The 17,923-nt window shown below is 43.7% G+C and overlaps 1 protein-coding gene across 2 annotated transcripts in view; it reads left to right on the forward strand.

Moving 5' to 3' along the window:
• The first annotated feature begins 17,076 nt into the window (after positions 1–17,076).
• LOC124219306 (alkaline phosphatase) overlaps positions 17,077–17,923 on the forward strand; it is a 173,009-nt gene continuing 172,162 nt past the window's right edge. For both annotated transcript variants that reach the window (XM_069136731.1, XM_069136732.1), the window contains exon 1: positions 17,077–17,143. The gene's annotated coding sequence lies outside the window, so the exon portion shown is untranslated. The remainder of the gene's footprint in view (positions 17,144–17,923) is intronic.

Below are 17,923 nucleotides of genomic sequence, written 5' to 3' on the forward strand. Positions count from 1 at the left end.
CAAAATCCTTGCGCTCGCATAACTATAACGGCTTATGTACTCTGCCTGTGCGTACATTACTGTAAGTAAATACGTACGTATCGGCCGAGATTAGAAGGTGTGACGATTAATTTGTCGATTGATGAATTGTTTATTTCACGACGATGACAGGAAAACATATGTGACGAATTGCGTCGATTATTTAGCAAAAGAATGCTGCACAACTTGAGAGTTATTATAAGATTACAAATAAAGATTTCCATCACCTGGCAAAAATTATTACATCACGTTAATTCATCGCACAATTATTCATTTAAAATGCGCCAATCGGTCTGGTACAGTTGATTTTATTAATTGATTTTGCCTCTACGAAATTGTAATTCTATTATTTCAATGACTAAATTAAATAGAAGGGCGAAGATAAGTTTAATAGAATTGTCAAAGTAAAAATCATAAGCATACCGTGAAACGAATCTTACATTATTGTGTAATGAACTTATCTGAATTGGAAAATAAGATTAAGAGATCGTGGCACGATCCACCTACGATCTATTACCGTTGATGTAATTCGTTGACGAACAATGTCCACAGGTTGCGATTATCTGCGATGATGTGATAAATATTTCCCACAAGTCTCGATGAACGATAGACTATTTTTAATTGTATTTGAAATTGAAACTTAAATTTTGGTACGTCGATAATCAGATTAGGTTCAATACGGTATTAAGCAATTAGAAAATCTAAAATTTGCGTTCCACTCTCCACGGAGTATATATATATTATAAAGTAACGCCTGAAAGTCAGACTATTTTCACTAGAATTTATCGACGACGGTTCGCCATGTGCGAACTACCGTAAGATCGGCTGCTTGCGAAGCAACAGCGTTGTCTGAATCAATTTTTGCTCCAAAGGTCAACAAGAGGAACCGATCGCCTGCTCGAGGAACCTACTTTCGGTAATATTATGTAATTCACGGTAAGGAGACGATGGTCTTCGAAGATCCAACGAGGCAGACACTCCGTAACGAATTCCTTTGAACCAGTACCAGTTGATGAGATCGGAGCATAATTGCTGAAGGGCGCGGTAACTCGGGTCTTCGGTTTCAACTTGCTCGTACCGAATGTTTGAGTTTCTAGATTGGCAAATTGGTGTTTGTTCGCGGGTCGCGCGTATACAACGATATCCGAGCTTGACGCACGCCCGGCTGAATGGAACTGATGGAGATTTAGAGCGGCGGATAGGTGCAGGTAGGTGTAGGTGTTGGGAGAACGGGCTTGCGGCGGCTTAACTCTGAAATACGTCGGCACGTGTCGGTGGTTAAAATTTCGGCGCTGAAATCCGAATCGTAAGTCATCTTCGCAGTCGTGTTCGGGCGTCGCTTAAGGGATGGGGGGTACAGCTAGTAAGGATTTTTTTTTTTTCAAGAAAATGAGTTTGAGGGCTTTACCCCGTTTACAGTTTCAAGAACATTTCAGAATTTTTTCATTCAAATTAATAGCAAAATGGCGGCTGGGCGCATACAAGTAGCGAACAATCACGTTTTCAATCCGGCGGTGCAGATTTCTCAGTCAATTTTGATCCGATCGGCATGAAATTTTAACACAATCTTTGAAACTTGTTTATCGATTCGAGCTCGATGATAGATTTATGAATTCATAAAAGTAGGTATGATTTTAGACCGTCCAAGTTGTACACCCCTCAACGCAACTTCATGCCTACGTAACCGAATAACCGGGTGCAATAAATACCGAGGCAAATGTTTGGCCAACTCCTGACGGTCTCCAAATCCCTGACACAATTCGTTGCGCCAGTTTTAGCCGATATTTTGACTAGATTTCGGCGTGTTAGTTTTCTCTTGAAACCGTTGATGAGAAGCCAACGGAGCGACGTGTACCTAGATAGAGCCTTTCAGCTTTCAGCTTCCTCCCAATTTCATTTATGGATAACCGGCATTATCATCGTGACGATAAAACGTCGATTGACATTCGTCGGAACGATTATCAACCCGAAATCCACGCAATCAAACGTAATTGCTAATCGGTGAATGAATTTTGGGGCAAGAGTTAGCGTTGACCTGCGGATTGATAAAACAAAAGCGTTTGGAAAGCGAATGGATGTGAAAACTTTGTGCATATAATTTTTATTGCACTCTTCCCAGTTCATATATGTAGACAGCTTTTTTTTTAGGTAGTTTTGGTTTTGGTTGGTCTTGACTGCGGTTTTTATCCGCGGACAACGAAGTTCCAGATTAAATGTGAGAATCGGATGGATTGGAGGAAGAGAATCGCGCCGTTATACTCCCCGGGGAAAAACAGTATAACAACCTTGTTTGCCTGTTTCGCTATTCCAATGGTGCCAAAAGAAAGAAAGCGAAATCATACCGAGCGTAACACGGGAACACGAAGTGATGGAAGCATCGGTCTTCAGAAGCGTTAGACCGGCCTTGTCTTATCGCTCGAGGTGAAGGTCGCCTCCATTAGCGATATTGAAAAAGCTCACGGACCGTCTAAATTTTTGTCTAGACTCCGAGCCGTTCAGGATAGCTGAACAGCTTTGGGGAACTCGAGTTGACATGGTAAGTTTATAATAACGTTATAATATTGGAAGCAAATAGAATCGAGTCGAGGCAAGATTTCATGCTCGCTGGAAAAAAAAAAAAAAACAAAGTCTACCGTCGAAATTGAATTCCCTCTCCGTATACTGTAGTACAGTGGCTCGCCGTCATGGCTCTCGAAATCCCCTTTCACTCGATAAAATTGCTCCATTCATTCCACTCGCCAGATACGTATAGGGTACAAATGTACCGGGCCCGCATTGTAATAGGTCTGCTTTCACTGTGCAGAAGTTTTGTTTTTTTTTTTTTTTTCTTAATATCGAAGGGTAATTACAATGTAAAAGTTGATCCCTGACCTCGGTACGACGAAATTGGTTGTTGTCTTGGAAACGAAGGTGAAACAGTGCGAAGCAAATTTTCTCTTTGGCAATTACAATCTCAGCTGATCGTCGTTGAAACTTCGCAGTTTGATTCCTCTGCTTCAGGTATCACCCATCCATCTTCGATTGACTTAACGTGATCCGTGTTTTGAACATTTTGCGGTAAATCGGAACACTTCACCCACGGCATCTGTTCCGTTTCAAAGCTCGACACATGTAGTCGTTCCAGTTGCTGGTCGCCTATCTTTCAACGCGACTGTTCCGCTGGTACAGGTACAACAGATCCGGTGGTTTGACGGGTGGCACGTTGGTCCGGGAATGGTTGTAGACAGAAATTCGACGGGTCGGGGAATACAAATGTCGCCGTGGATGGATGCTGCGCCGGATTATTTCGGTCGTTGTGAGATATGCGAATGAGGACGGCGCGAATAAATTTTATGGGTTCGCGTCGCATGGCGGCTTCACCGACGCGTTATTCCACATTACCCAAGCTCTTCTACAATGATCGTTTAAACCAAAAACACGCCGTCGTTCAACGGTCTGACACCCGGTTCTGCAACATTCGCGTTATGGTCGCAATACTATAACTACTCTACGCGTCCCGATTTTCACCATGCCTTCGCATACTTCACCACGGGGACTTTAACTCAGCTCACGAATTTTTTCATCCCCCATTCTTTTTCATACCCTTCTCCTCCCCTCCCCGTCCCCCTCGCGTACCTCTCTCTTTCTTTCTTTCTCTCTCCGGCTTGCACTTGATAAGTATTCCGAACCGGACTGGACATGATTTATGTAATACATTCCAACCGTGGATGCTGTTATAAGTAAGCAAATACGGGCAGCGAATAAATAATTCAGAGCAGCTGTCGACTATATCAAGCATACTGCACTAACACACAGCTAACCGTGTATTTACGTGTTTGCCTGCCTGCCTGCCTCCAACTTCAACTATTCATTCCCCGTGTCACAGCCGTGATATATTTTATATTATGACCAGGTATTATCTAATGTTTCGATTTCTTTCGAAAGGTCAAACACGCGCGGGATATTTCGACGCTGCGATTTGATTATCTCAAAATTTAGCGCCCTTCCGTTTCCGTTACACAATCGTCTTCCAGGCCTCCCGTCAAAGTTCGTGATGTCGTTAGACCGCGGCCGCTCTTCTCGACATCACCGGAAGCCTCTTTAATCTTCGACGACGGTTTTCGAAAGGATCAATTCTTCCGGCAATACGACGCGAATCCTATTAGTTACGCGTCGCGAGTACGGCCGCAAATTTTGGCAGTAAAGTAGAGAAGCGGAAGAGAAACGAGATCGCGGCATTTCTGCCATGACGGAGCTTCAGCCGATCGAAAATTCGGAATTGGAAGCGAGCGAAAGTGCATGGTAGGGGAAAAATTGCTTTAACGACGGGCGGATATCGCAGCAGAATTTTTCAACTGGCATCCAAATATCCTGTCACGTGCAATCGAGCTCTTTTTTCGTAGCTACGAATCCTCCCTCCCCTCCCCCCCGTTGTTGTATCCCATATTCGTAACGTCGACTTCGTTTACGAACCGCAGACATATATTTACACATGTACACGAACGAGTGTCGCCGAATTCCTTTATTCAATTCGTTCTCAACACCGATCATCGAAAAAGCTCTTCAAAGCGTCGAAATTCCATGAAAACCGTTTATCCGTTCGTCATGAAAAAATCACTCTCCGATCAATCTGTTGATAAAGGATACTGGTATAGTCGAATCGAAATATCGTCCGAATGTACACCGCAGGGATATTTTTGCTTCGATGAAAATTTTCGATTGAATTTGACAGTTATTTTTACCCCGCAACCTCGTTTCCCGCATGATAATCGACGTCGATATTTCTCTACTCGTTAGTCCAGGATAGTTAGCTCGAAAAGTACGAAATATTTACAAAACGGATGGGCAAGCCAAATTTTTTAGGATAAGTAGAGGGTCGTTAGAGATGCCTAAATCCGCCGGAATCCAACACAATTTCCTGGTGCTTCGTCCGCCATCTTAAAAAGCAGTAAATCGTCGATATCTCGGCTACGACCGGTTGGATTTGCGTATTTCTTTTCATAGTTTTGTGGGAAAAAATATTGTCCAGAACTTTTGTTCGAAGAATTTAGTAATATCTGTAAAAGAAAAAAGTTACAATAAAAAAAGTGCCGATTACCTGTTTTTCAAGATGGTGGACGAAGCACTAGGAAATTTTTTTGGATGCCGGCAGATTTAGGCATCTCTAACGACCCTCTACTTGTCCTAAAAAATTTCGCTTGCCCATCCATTTTTTCATTTTCAAACCTAACTATGCTGGACTATGTGGCCTCGGTATCGCGGTTCCGGTACACTTCCTTTGAACCCATACACCGTCGTTCATGTGCTGAGTTAACTGGTGTGTAAGGCACGTAACCGAGTACCGGCATGCAGTTGTCGAGTACCTAACAATAAGCCGATTTACGATCCTAGCCTCTCTTACCGAGCTGTATCGTACACGGCGTTGCGATACGTGTGTCGATATTGATAACAAATCCCATGCATGCATCGAGAGAACTTAATATCTCTTACAAATATTTGCTCCTCGAGCGTCCGCCATCAGTTTGCAGAAAGCTATCGATTCTCCGCGTATTTATTGTTCTGGGGGCTTATTTTGGCGTCTCGGAAAAACTCGCGCCGCATGCACTTCGGCTTTCAATGCTTTCGCTTCGGTATTACCCAACCTCGATTGCACACTCGTATATGTATACTATCTATAGCCATTCGCTAGCTGCAGTGGATATTGCCGCGTTCGGCGATTCAAGGGGATCTGTAAGCCTCGGAATAATCATGGACATGGCAAAAACCCGGATGTTAGGGAAATGTTAGGACATTTTTTTTTTTGTACACCGATGTAAACGTTAAATTTTACGAAAGAAGTTTAGCGTAACGATGATACAGGATTCTTTGCAACGTTATCAAGAATTCAGATACTTCCATAATTTCATCTGTTCCATTGAAAATATTTAAATACATCTTCCTATGAAAAAGAATAAAAATAAAAAAAGTCATTGAGATGTGAGACTACCCCCTCAAAGTAACAATTTAATGCGCAGTGTTAATTTTGCATCTTTATACAGACGATGTTTTGTTGACTGATTTTGACAAGACCGGTAGATTCCAGGGAGGAAACGTAGAAACTTGAATGAAAATCTTGTACCCAATTAACACTCTTCTTAGATACAGACATTTCGCAAAACGCGCATTGGGAAACTCGGGGGGGGGGGGAAATCTGTGAGAGATCAGAATCTCGAGTGGCAAAAAGTGTCGTCAGAGACCGTGTCCTCACGCATACACATTCATACATATCGTAAATGTATGTGTGTACAAGTCGAAGACGTATTTAGCAGTTTTCTTGCCCGCCTTGATGTTTTGCGCGGGAGGAAACAATCAGTTTCATCGGACAGCGATGAGCGGAGGGGAGGATTCTTAGATGGTGGTTTCTGTGATCGAGGCACCTACCCCTTTTACTCTCGGAGTCGAGGGTTCTCTGTCCCCGGCGGGACGGAAAGTGTCCGAAGTCGGCATGCTGGCAGACTTTCAGAGGGCTAGACGAGGCAGGTTCGCGTTCGCCTGCGCAACGGCAATTCCATAAATCAGTGTCTCCTTCCTCCGCACTTTGATTAACGAGCTTTAAAGCACCTATGTTCTTATTTTCTCCTTTTTTGCCTTCTCCCCCCTCCCCTCCCCGCCCCGCTTCTTGTCTCTTTTCTACGGTTTTTGTTAATTCCCTTCTGTCTCGTTTCTTTCTTATACATGTCGCTGAATTCGGCTACCCGGTGGAAATTGGTTCGCGCCTTTGGTAAACAACTCTTTTCTACTTACCATTACCTCAACGGTGTAGAATTCGGACGAGTGAGCGGCTAATTTAAATACGTAATAAAAACTCAATACTGACTTTACGTAGTACCGGGTTTATCTTGATTAATTTTCTACAAAGTTTATGGACTTTGATCGTCATTCTCATTACTCTCATTCTTCTTTAAACATCCAACGGCATCGAATAATATCGTACAGGTATAATTGCCCCGATAGAAAAAGAATACCTCAATTTCGCGGTGAATTCGGATCCTCCGACTCATAGATAATGCTGCTAAATTCCCATGAGAAAAGAATTTGAGTGTTTTGAGATTTTTTTTCCGTAACAGTGTAAGGCTTAAAAGTTTCCTAAACTTACGATTGTTCGATTGAAACTAAAAATACACACGAACCGGGGATTTCCTTCTTATTATTATTACAGTTGTCTTTTTGTTTCTCATCCTCAAAATATTTTTCTCCACGAGATCGAACGTCGCAGTTAAACTTTAATTTAATCATTCGTATAATATATATCTTTCAAAGGAGATGAAATTCTCTCCTCTCGGTTTATCCGTAAATCGGGATTCGCAGTTTGGGGATATTAAATCTCCATCGATTTCTCAACATTTTTCACCAGATCTACGTTCATCCGCTTACAAATTACACACTTCACTTACTCTTTTCAAAAAAGCACCTTCAGACTGTCAGACCGAGTTTGAGGGTGGGCGCTTCGTCAGATTCAGTCCAATTGTCGGGAGGATTTTTATTCGGGCTTCGTACCGACGTCGATTCTTCGGTTTTTGTAGACAAGGTGAAAACGAAATTCCCGTCTAGTAGGCGCATCAAGCATTTTTCATAAAATTTGTCTATTATTCAAGGAGCTTCGACGGAGCTTCAAGACTCTGCAAAATGCATTTTAAAGCCATTCTACAGCTACAGATTATACGACGACAACAACAATGGAAAATATAAATAATTCCTACGAGACGATCTATTATAGCTGAAGCTGTTCTTATTTTTCTCACGATATTTCACCTTCAAGCTTCGTCGTACGTCATGGCATGCATAAAAATTCTTCTCCTTGGATCGATCGCCTTGAGTATAAAATATTTAGTTTCTGCGGCTGAAAGCGACTCCCTGGCAACAATACCCGCCAAGCTTTACTCCGTCGAGCGTCTTATTATTATTATCATCATTATTATTATCACTACTATTATTATCTATTACCATTATCATTGTTATTATCTTCACGATTATTTTTTACTTTGTTCGAGAACTGGGCCACTAGAGGGAAAAGCGGGGAGAAAAACAAGGACCGTGTAAGAGATGGAGGAAAAAAATATAGATAGAAAGTGGGAGAAGAGAAGAAAGAAAAAAAAAAAAAAGACATGACAACGAAAAGGAGGTGAGGTGGGGTGGTAGCTACATACTTTTTATCGCATCCTCAACCCCTTTCGCGTATCCATATACCAACCATATATATACACACGCAACGGTTATGTGCTGGTATGTAATGTTGATCGCATACGTGGTCCACTGTCTTTCGAGCTTTCGGCGTCCCTCCAGACCTCGTAAATAACAATTCTCACTCCAAAGCTACGTGCTAGAGTAGACAAACGTTTCCAAGCAAACGAGGAGCTCGTCCGGTACCCCATTGATCAGGCTTTCGTATTTTTCTCACGACGCACTGATTATTCAAGATCAGCGATAACGAAAGCGATTTTCGTCACGGCTTTGTTTAAAAACTTTATCACCGAATCGTCGAAATTATTTTTCGCCATATCTTTTGCAGCGTTACAATGTCACTGGAAATACTTGAGAATGATGTTCTTCTCCACAGGATAAAAAATGACCAGACACTTTGTCATAGGAACGGTCATCGTTTTCGGGCTCCGCTGCCACCGCGTTCTCACTTGATTTATTATATGTTACCTATACGTACCACGGTTTATCGACGCAAACTGAGCCACGCATTCCACCGCGATTATACAGTTGACAAATAGTACCCTGTACCGTCAGTCTATCCGGTGCGACAGTGGCCGAATTTAATTCAGATGTATCGGGTATACAAGAGCGGAAAATGACCAGACGCCACTGTAATTCCGTTCCCTTGCTCCCGTCATTAATTGGCCGATAACCCGATGATGCCGGTTGACACTGTTGCTGATTTTCTGGAAATCCATTTGGGTGGTTGGAACCAGAGGTTGGACTCCGTGTCTGTTCGAATGAAGCTTCTCCTTGGGATTCGAACGGCAAAAATTGAATTCTCGGCATCGAGTGTATAATCATATTCCAAACCACGTCCTCCGTTCTCCCTCCGGTTATTGCTCGATGGAATTTTCGTGTAAGTTGTACTCCGACGCGAGTATGACAAGGATTTGGTATTTAATGATAATTAATTATCGGGGAGGGTCGTCGAGGACACTTTCGCCAGTGACTCTGTCTCGCAACAAAAGGATCAGAGGGTGGCTTCGATCCACGGTGAAGCCACTTCACCGAAGACGATGGAAAGAAAAGGATCACCTCGACAGAGAAGCAATTCTTGCAAGTCGTTCAGACACCATTTTAGATTCCCGCCCCTCGCTCTGCACCGATGATATTGGAAAAAGTGAGCTCGGTGATTGTCCTCCTCAGACGAAACCCCGGAACTGTGTAGTCGTACTAGTTGCTAAATTAGAGGAATCGAGGTGGGACGAGCTCATGAACGATACTCGCGATCCGCTTCGCGTATGGTAGATAAAATGAGCGAAACTGACAAAACGAGGCTGCATTCCTGACTCTCACCTAATTGTCAATTAAAACTAATTTTGAGGACGCGCAACTGACGCGGACGTTGAAACGAGAGAAAATCCGGTGTGATCCAGGGGCCGAGAAAGGTCGGTTGGCTCAGGATCCCCGAAGAGATGTAACGAAGGAGCATTACGGAGTCTTCGGAGTCGCCGCTTTTTCATTGATTGACAGCGCTTTCTACTCCCGGCTTGCCTTTTCATCCCGCAGCTTGTTTTATTCCTCGATGGAACTGATTCGGCTTTGCACCGTTAAGCTTAAGCTTGCGAGGCTGAATATGTTTGGTGGTGGATAAACTTCACGCAATCGCGCTACGCTATAGACAAGGCTGTTCGAGTGTGCGTGCAGGCTGAACGAATGCCTACCGCAGTTTTATGAACTTTCCGATGTGGCGGAGAACTGATATCAACGCAGGGGAAGTTTTTTTTCTCCCTCCAGCATGCGAGGGCTAAGCGAATGGAAGAAATTTATTGAACTGTATCGACTCCTCTCGACCAATGAATAAGATTTTTTCTCCCTTCTCCAGCCCTCTCAATTTTAACGGTCATATATCGACCGATGGTCCCGCGCAAAATTTCACCACGCGTCAAAGTTCCATCCTCGTAAAAGTGAAGCCTTAGAACGGAATCTCTGTTGCCTGCTGCTTTTCTTGTCTTCTTTCCTCTGGCTTCTTTCATCCTTCTTCTGGTTCGCCCGATTATGCAATCTCCGCGGGTCGTTACGCGAGATCCTAATTCCTCATCCTGTAAGGACCCTGCAGGGTATGGGCTAGCCGGCTGAAGACCTCGTAAATGTTAGATGGAAGAGCTGATATACGTCGCTGTAATTAAGCACTGGCTCCGAGCGTGGATGTAGTTACGGCATAAACGTACTCACCGAAAGCCCAGACCCATATACATACACATCCCTGGTCTTATGAGCGCTGCTTAATGTTTCTGCAGAGACAAGCGTGAACTCGGGGGAGAGCAAGGCGTTGATCTAGGAAGTTGCGCCAGCGTTCCTTTGACACCAGTGTCGCGATGAAGCTCTGTTAAACGAGTCGACCATACCATCGGTCGTCTTCGAACGGTGTGGCGAGGCGCCAATTCCAATTAAGGTCGACAGCCATTCGCCGCAACGAAGGTGTACATCTTACACATTTCTACCAACTCCGTGTCGCTCTCTGTGCCCGAGGTACAAAGAGACCCCAGCCATGAGCAGCAGCGATTCAACTGAGAACAGCAAGAATATAAATTCCTGACAACTTTCCAGACGAGCATTGGGTGATTGGAAACTGGCGTATATACGTCCAGGCCAACTTGAAAACATCGCAGGAACTTGGAGCGATTTGGTCATCGACTCCACGCGGAAAAACGTATTCTTATTCTTAGATGATACAGGGGCGCGTATTAATGACTTCGATGGCTGTATTTGAGGCGAGATTCTAGATTTCTCGATCTTCTAGTTGTAAATGATTATCCAACTCCTTTTGAGGGAAGTATAATGTCATCGAAACAATGGGTTCATTGGGGTACACGAGTAAACATTCACCAGGCGTACAAACTTGGGATTGAGAACTTAATTATTAGGTGGTGTGTTTGCACATACCATGTTTGGAGGCTACGTACAACAGTTTGTCATTAGTTTGGGGAAAGGGTTGGATGAATAAGCTTACCTATGTCGGAAAAGCTTTTGTCATTCCGGGAACGAATCCTTTCCGAAAGTTCGAGGACGTTGAGACATGGAGGAATCGTCTAATTTACTCGAGTTGCGAACTTTGCTTTTCCTCCATTCCCTTCACGGAGGATGTAGAGAAATTGCGTCCTTAGAATTGTATGTAATATCAAGCGGATAAGGGAACCTGCATACTAAGAAAACCACCGAGCTTAACCAGCTCTGAGAATCATTGAAACACACTTTCTCGCATGAGGCCGGAGAATTAATCGATGAAACAGTTCCTCGCTGGGTTGGTCAAGGATTCCGTTCTCTATATCTACTTTCAACGAACGCTACGTACCGAGCTCCGAAACATTCGTTAGCTTTGACTCTGCGTTCATGATCATTAAGGTTAATGTCTATTAATCGCATGCATCGCTCTGCCAGAACTGCCCCATTAGCGGTTTTCCACTTCTAATTTCAATTTGGATTACCTGTTTGAACATCTTCCGTTCTTACGGAAGTACGTGGATGACATGACATAGCGTTGGGATTGATTAGAGTGTCTTCTTTGAAAATATGGGAGAAAATCTGTCTTGCAGAGGGTTGAAGCGTACGGTATTTTCAAACAAATGTCGGGGATCATGCTCACGAACAACTCGCTCAACTCCTCAATAGTTAACAAGTTTGCACAACTATTCATGAGGCTAATTCGAGTAGCGTGAAATCGGTATTCGTTAGATCTGACAAAGCGATACAATACGTCCTCGCTCCGGGATTCGGTGTGTATTCTTGTTCTTGTTTCCGTTCAGATTACAACTTCTTACGATATTAAGCGAAGCTATCTCGAATAAGGAACTTGCTCAACGTTTCGCTTCACTCCATCGTCTCGCCATCCGCTTCAACTTCTTCCAACTCCTACTCGGCAGATCTTCCTTCGTAAAACCCTGCCATTTCATTTTGGCGGACCTTAAGACCTGCACGGAAACTTACAGCGTGCTTAAGAAATTTACTGGTCGAAGTCCTGAGTGATTGGACGTCCTGCAATGTCCTGCTTATGCAGCAACCGTAGCTCTCTTGCCTAATCTCGATTTTACTTTATTCGGCCGGAGGTTAAACCCTGCGACGTTTCGTTACATTAAATTAATTTACGTTGAAAGGAACAAAGTATGGAAATTGATCTTGGACCATTTGGAAAATTACCGGAGTAACAGATTTTTCAGATGTAATTGCGGAGGGGAGTGAACCGTTGCAACAAACGTTACTAAAATAATTCAACTTTTCCTTGACCTGGATCCAACGTTTCTCGTCAATCACAAATTCGTTTTCCCGCATTTTCTATCAAGCATAAAATGTGAAAGTATCTTTATTTCCGTTGATGATGTTCAAGAAATTTAACGAAATAACTTTTCAAAACTTCCGTCATTTCCGGCTACAAAGTGGCGAGTACGTAAACGTGAATATCATTACTACTCGTACCTTGAATACCGAAAGAACTGCTTAAAATTGGTAAAAATTTTGTTGTATTATATAGCATTCGCTGAGATGTCCCAGCACCCATCTAAATATGTACCGAGTGATTATATATCTGATATGGTTCAACGCGCAGCATGAAATGGTAAACTTTTGGAAATATGAATTAACATTTGGCTATAAGGTAAGCAGTGAATTGTTGATAAAAAAAAAGTTTACATTAAATTAAAAAAAAAAAAAAAAGAAAATGGCTCTGCATGTAAAATTTTAAATCGATTCATGCAACGGTGTTCAAGTAATCTGTCCTCCCAGTTTGATAAAAGTAGTTTCGAGAAAAATGCGTTTAAAGTTTCACGAGCACTCAGTGCCTGCTCCGAAGCACTGTGGCAAAATCGATAATTGAACCTTTTAAAAAAAATAACTCACTACAGGACCAACTGGATATTGTTTTTATAACCTTAAAATATTGTTCAAGTAAGAAAAAGGAACAAAAAAAATTATCGAATATTCGAAAATCCTATAGCAGTGTTACCCCTTAATAAACGTCGATACGATCGTGCTTCCGGCAAAAAGCTAAAGCTTTTCCGTTCACGACGCCCTGGAGTTTTCTTTACGTCATGCACCGGTTGCATAGGATTGTGGGAATCCGTATATTTCGCATCCGCAATCCGGCGCAAGCTTTCATCTTTTTACACTTCGAGAACGTTCGCGCTTTCTCAATTCGGTGAAGTTACGCTTGGCACAAAGAAACAGCGAACGAGGACGTCGAGGCACCTGTGCAGCAGCTTAAAGCTTCGCCGTTCAACCAAGCGTAACTTTTTCTTCTACCCACCTTCGTAGAAGCCGAGTGCAGGAAAGGATCGGCGCGTTTCATCCGGGACATCGAGCCACTCCTAATGTCCGGGCTTACTCGGCATTCCTAAAACTCTTTCGCTTTGGATTTCGCGAAACGCGTTGCAGCGCACACGCCGCGGGCCGAATATCTGCAAGCATATCTTGTCTTTCTTGAAAGAGGAAAGGCTTGGGGCTTTGCTCCTGAATTCCACCCCGCTCTATTCTCTGCAGACTGAAGTGCTTCTTCTTCGACTTTCCGCGAAAACACTTCTGTCGTTTCCGTCGTTACGCCTTCGAGTCTCTGGCGCGATGCACTCTTTCGAACAATTCGCACTGTTTTGCCGTCTGTTTTCAAACTGGAACGAGAAAAAAAAAAAATTCTTTCCGCGACTCTCACCAATCGCGAGCCGTTTATGCGATAGGTCGACAAAAAAAATTTTTTTTTTTTTTTTTTGAGTTTTTATTGAGATAAATCAATTTCGATTCTGTGCATCGAATAATAACCAAAACCTTTGTTTGTTACTTATAAAGTTTGATTTTGTCTTTTTTACGATGATAAATAAGTCTTGAAGTTTTTGGTTGATAGATAATATGGGCGCCTATTCGGAAAAAAAAGAAAACGTTTTCACCAAGATGCGATGGACTTTATCGTTATTAACGTTATCAAGGGCAGTATAACCAGAGCATGATCGGAGATCACGTTTGGGGTTTGATACGAGAAAGTCCGTACGAAAATAGAAGAAGTACGAAAAATATCCACTTTCAAACTTTGTTTATCAATTTTACATTTGTATTTTATTATTGATTATTATTTTTGCATAAAAGTGATTTAAATGCAAACCTGAAGTTTGTTTAATTGTTATTTCGAATAAATGTTTGAGAAAATAGGTAATTTTTCTTAAAATCCGAAATATCGTTCCGGTTTCAACAAAAATAAGCCTTGCCTGATAAAACTATTTTCTTCATTCATCAGTTACGTGGAAGAAATCAAAATTTGGCATCTAGAACCCAGACTCAAAATTCGCGTTGACCGGTATTTTTAAACGACGTTCAAGCCGGCGAATCTTTTACGGATAAGTTTTTACCTCCTCGCCGTTTTTCAAAGCGGGCAAAACCTCGCTTCTCGACGACGACGGAGTGGAAATCAGGAAGAGGAACTAGGCGCGACCCGCCGTCTTCGTCGCAGCGTTTTTTAGGCCTCGGGCGTCTTTTAGCGCTGTTATTTCGCTCGGCGAGGGTGAATTTCGGAGATGCGGGAATACCGTAGGTCTGAAAAGTTCTCGGTACCGTACAGCCGGCGCTGTAGGAACGGAAAGAAGAGAGTAATTCGATATAAATAAAAGTTGAACGGGGTGCGGGGTGTTTAACCTGGAACTGCGGGAGAACTTTGGGGGGAAAATTATCTCACTCGGTGAATTCCAGCGGTGAAATTTTCTCCGTCCTGTGTTTGCCGGCTCGAGTCTCGCCTCGAACGAACGTTCGAAATACGCGAAGGTACACCTCGCCCCTTTCGCTCCCTTGAAAAGCACTCCTTGGACGAATTTCCCGCAGCTGCAGAGTTGGAAAAATATTTTCTTTCGCCGCAACGCGGAATGGTGCCTACAGGTAGAAGGTAGCACAAGGAGAAATTACCCAACGCGGAATCACGCGTCTTTTACTCTTTTACCCCTCCGAACACGCGGCTTCCATTACCGAACGATGATCGCGGGATTGGGGAAATGTAATCGTGGGAAAAGTAGTTTCGGAGACTATCGCTGCTGCTGTTATCTATTGCCTCTGTGGCTTCCGATGCCGCGGCACGGATGTAGCTCTGTAAAACATCGCATAAAATAAAGCGGAGAAAAGGAACGCGGGTCTCTATCAAGTTAACAGCCACCCGACACTTTCTTCGGCTGCGGTACGAGCAAACTTTTTCCCCGTCCCAAAGTTGATACCATAAATGAATACGATAGCCCGGTCCTTTCTGCTCCGTGGTGGAAGGATTATATCCTGATAAATCTTTCATACTTTCTTTTTTGCTCTTTATTCGGTATAGGATATACAGATTCCGCTGATTGCCGTGCCGAATGAATATTAAGTTCGTTAAAATCAATTAAACTTGACCGTACAATACACCCTCTCAATTTTATAACGTTATTTTGCATATTTAATTCCTGTCACTTCACGCAACGCGGATTACGAGATTAACTAATTTCCAAGGTTTATCTTCGCCCGTCTCGCAGTAAAACGCCCTTCGTTGTTATTATATTTATTTACCACCCCTTTGACGCGTCCATATTTCACAAGTGCCTACGGCACTTTTCCCCCTTCGCTCCTTCAGAGCCGAGCGGTTCACGTGGCACATGGGATTAGAAAGGATAGACCGAGGCATAAAATAGATTGCAGAAACGACGTAGGAGGATTCGCGACGTGACGAGCGTCCCGGATCACCCTGTTACTAGGCGGGCTTAATTGTGTATAAAAAACCGCGGATCGAGACTCTTCGAAATTCAGATCGCACCTTGGCGAGCTCCGAATTCACCTCGTCGTCGGACGCGATTCGTATATACGCGTCCATAATTCCATTACCCTTTAAATTTCGCGAGTCGTCGTTCCCTTCCCTCGTTCCATCTTCGCACGATTCCCTCTCTCCTTTCTTTCGCACGATATATCCTCGCGGATATAAACCCCGCGGGATGAGGGGAGGCAGTCGTTGACCCTGCGCGACTGGGAATGAAGCACCGGGGCTTCTGGCTAAACACTCGTGGTCACGAGGGCGCCCGGCGGGGTGTTATTTAGTGGAAACTACCCCCGAGGGACGCCGCGCGCACTGTGGAACTGCCAGGGCAGCCCGAGCTACACCGCCGGTCTTATATCTAGCAAAAACCGTCTCCATCTCCTCCCCGTCAAACCATAAGTCACCCCGGCTCCGCCGCGAAAGCACCTCGACTCCATCATACTTCGTTCAACACGTCCAACTCCGCTTCTTCTCCCCCCCGTCCCCATGTTTCACCCCTTCGTTCTTCCCTCGCTACGAATCCTCGAGATCCTTGCGGCCCTCGAGACCCCCACTCGAGTTATTATCCCGCAGTTCTGACCGACTATCGCCACTTAACGCATTGCTTTTACCCCCCTAACCCGCGAAACTTGCGCCATCTGCAATTTGATTCTCCGTTCCCTCTTTATTTTCTCCTTTATCGACTATCCAGCGTCGTACACGAGGCTGCGGCGTTTTTTATATAGCGCCTCCTCGAACTCTCCGAGAGGAATCTAATCTTCTTTTTTATTTTACTCCGCAGGCCGCTCGGGGATTAGGCTTAGGCTATGTGTCAGGTTTTCGTCGAACGAATAGAATTTTGTTTTTCTCAAATTCGCTTTGATCGTTTCATTTTCTTTTTATCTCCCGTCCCGCTACACGGCCTTGTAACGTAAGGTAAAAGTTTTACCTCTGCAAAATGTTTTATCCGTTCGAATTCAATTCTGTATTCTATTTATGAAAGCTCGTTCAAACGATTTCTCGAACAATATGGAGAGAGTCGAAGTTAGCTTTAGTTAACTAAACCGTTATGCCTTGCCCACGATGTCTATGATTCATTTCTCATGCAGGTTTCCTTCGACGATGAAGCTTATCTGGGCAGCTGAATCTCGGATACAAGATGAACCTCGTCGGAAGGAAAAATTTGTGAGTAACAATTTCTTTCCACCTCCATTTAATTCTTTAAAATTATGAATAGAAAATGTTTTGATCTCGGATGATCGAAGTGGCAGATTTAAGTTTATAAATTGCCGTCCTGCATTCGTCGACAACCCGGCTACACGTTCGTTGAAAAATGGTGTCGATTGATACAACGCGGCTCTTCGTGCAGGATCGAAGGATAAGCCGAGCGTTATCAGACATCGGACTCCATTATTCGGGGAAATGGAATGCTGGATTACCATGGAACGATTACCATGAAACAGCGCGAGGATCGATGCGACTGTCGGAACAGCCTGTCGATCTCGAATCGCGAGAATTCGACAATCCAATCAACATCCGACTGTGCTCAAGGCGAAACTTGTCGCCTCGCTCCGCGATGATTCTCATAACAGTTTCAAGTTTTTTCCATCCCCCTGCCCGGCTTTCTAGATACCGAATTGAAAGATCGTCGAATTGCCTATCGTTACAAGTCGGGACGCGGATGACGGAATCTATCGGACCATCAAGTTCGATTTTATCATTTGGAAGGTGTCGGGTGGTGAAAGATTGCCTAACGGAGGCTTCTTGTCAATCACTCTAATCCGACCGAATGGGATTAACCCTTCCGCGAGCCCCGCCTGCAGGATGGAATAGCCGTAATTTCGAACCTCATCGTAGCTGAAGATATTGAATGAGTCGGCTATAACAAGTGGCACGGATCAGGCAGGCCTGAAATTAATTTCACCTGCAGGTAATCAGGCGTCCTGCACTTTAATCGTTTCAACG

Source organism: Neodiprion pinetum, chromosome 5, assembly GCF_021155775.2.
Source record: "Neodiprion pinetum isolate iyNeoPine1 chromosome 5, iyNeoPine1.2, whole genome shotgun sequence".
Taxonomy (NCBI): Eukaryota; Metazoa; Arthropoda; class Insecta; order Hymenoptera; family Diprionidae; genus Neodiprion; species Neodiprion pinetum.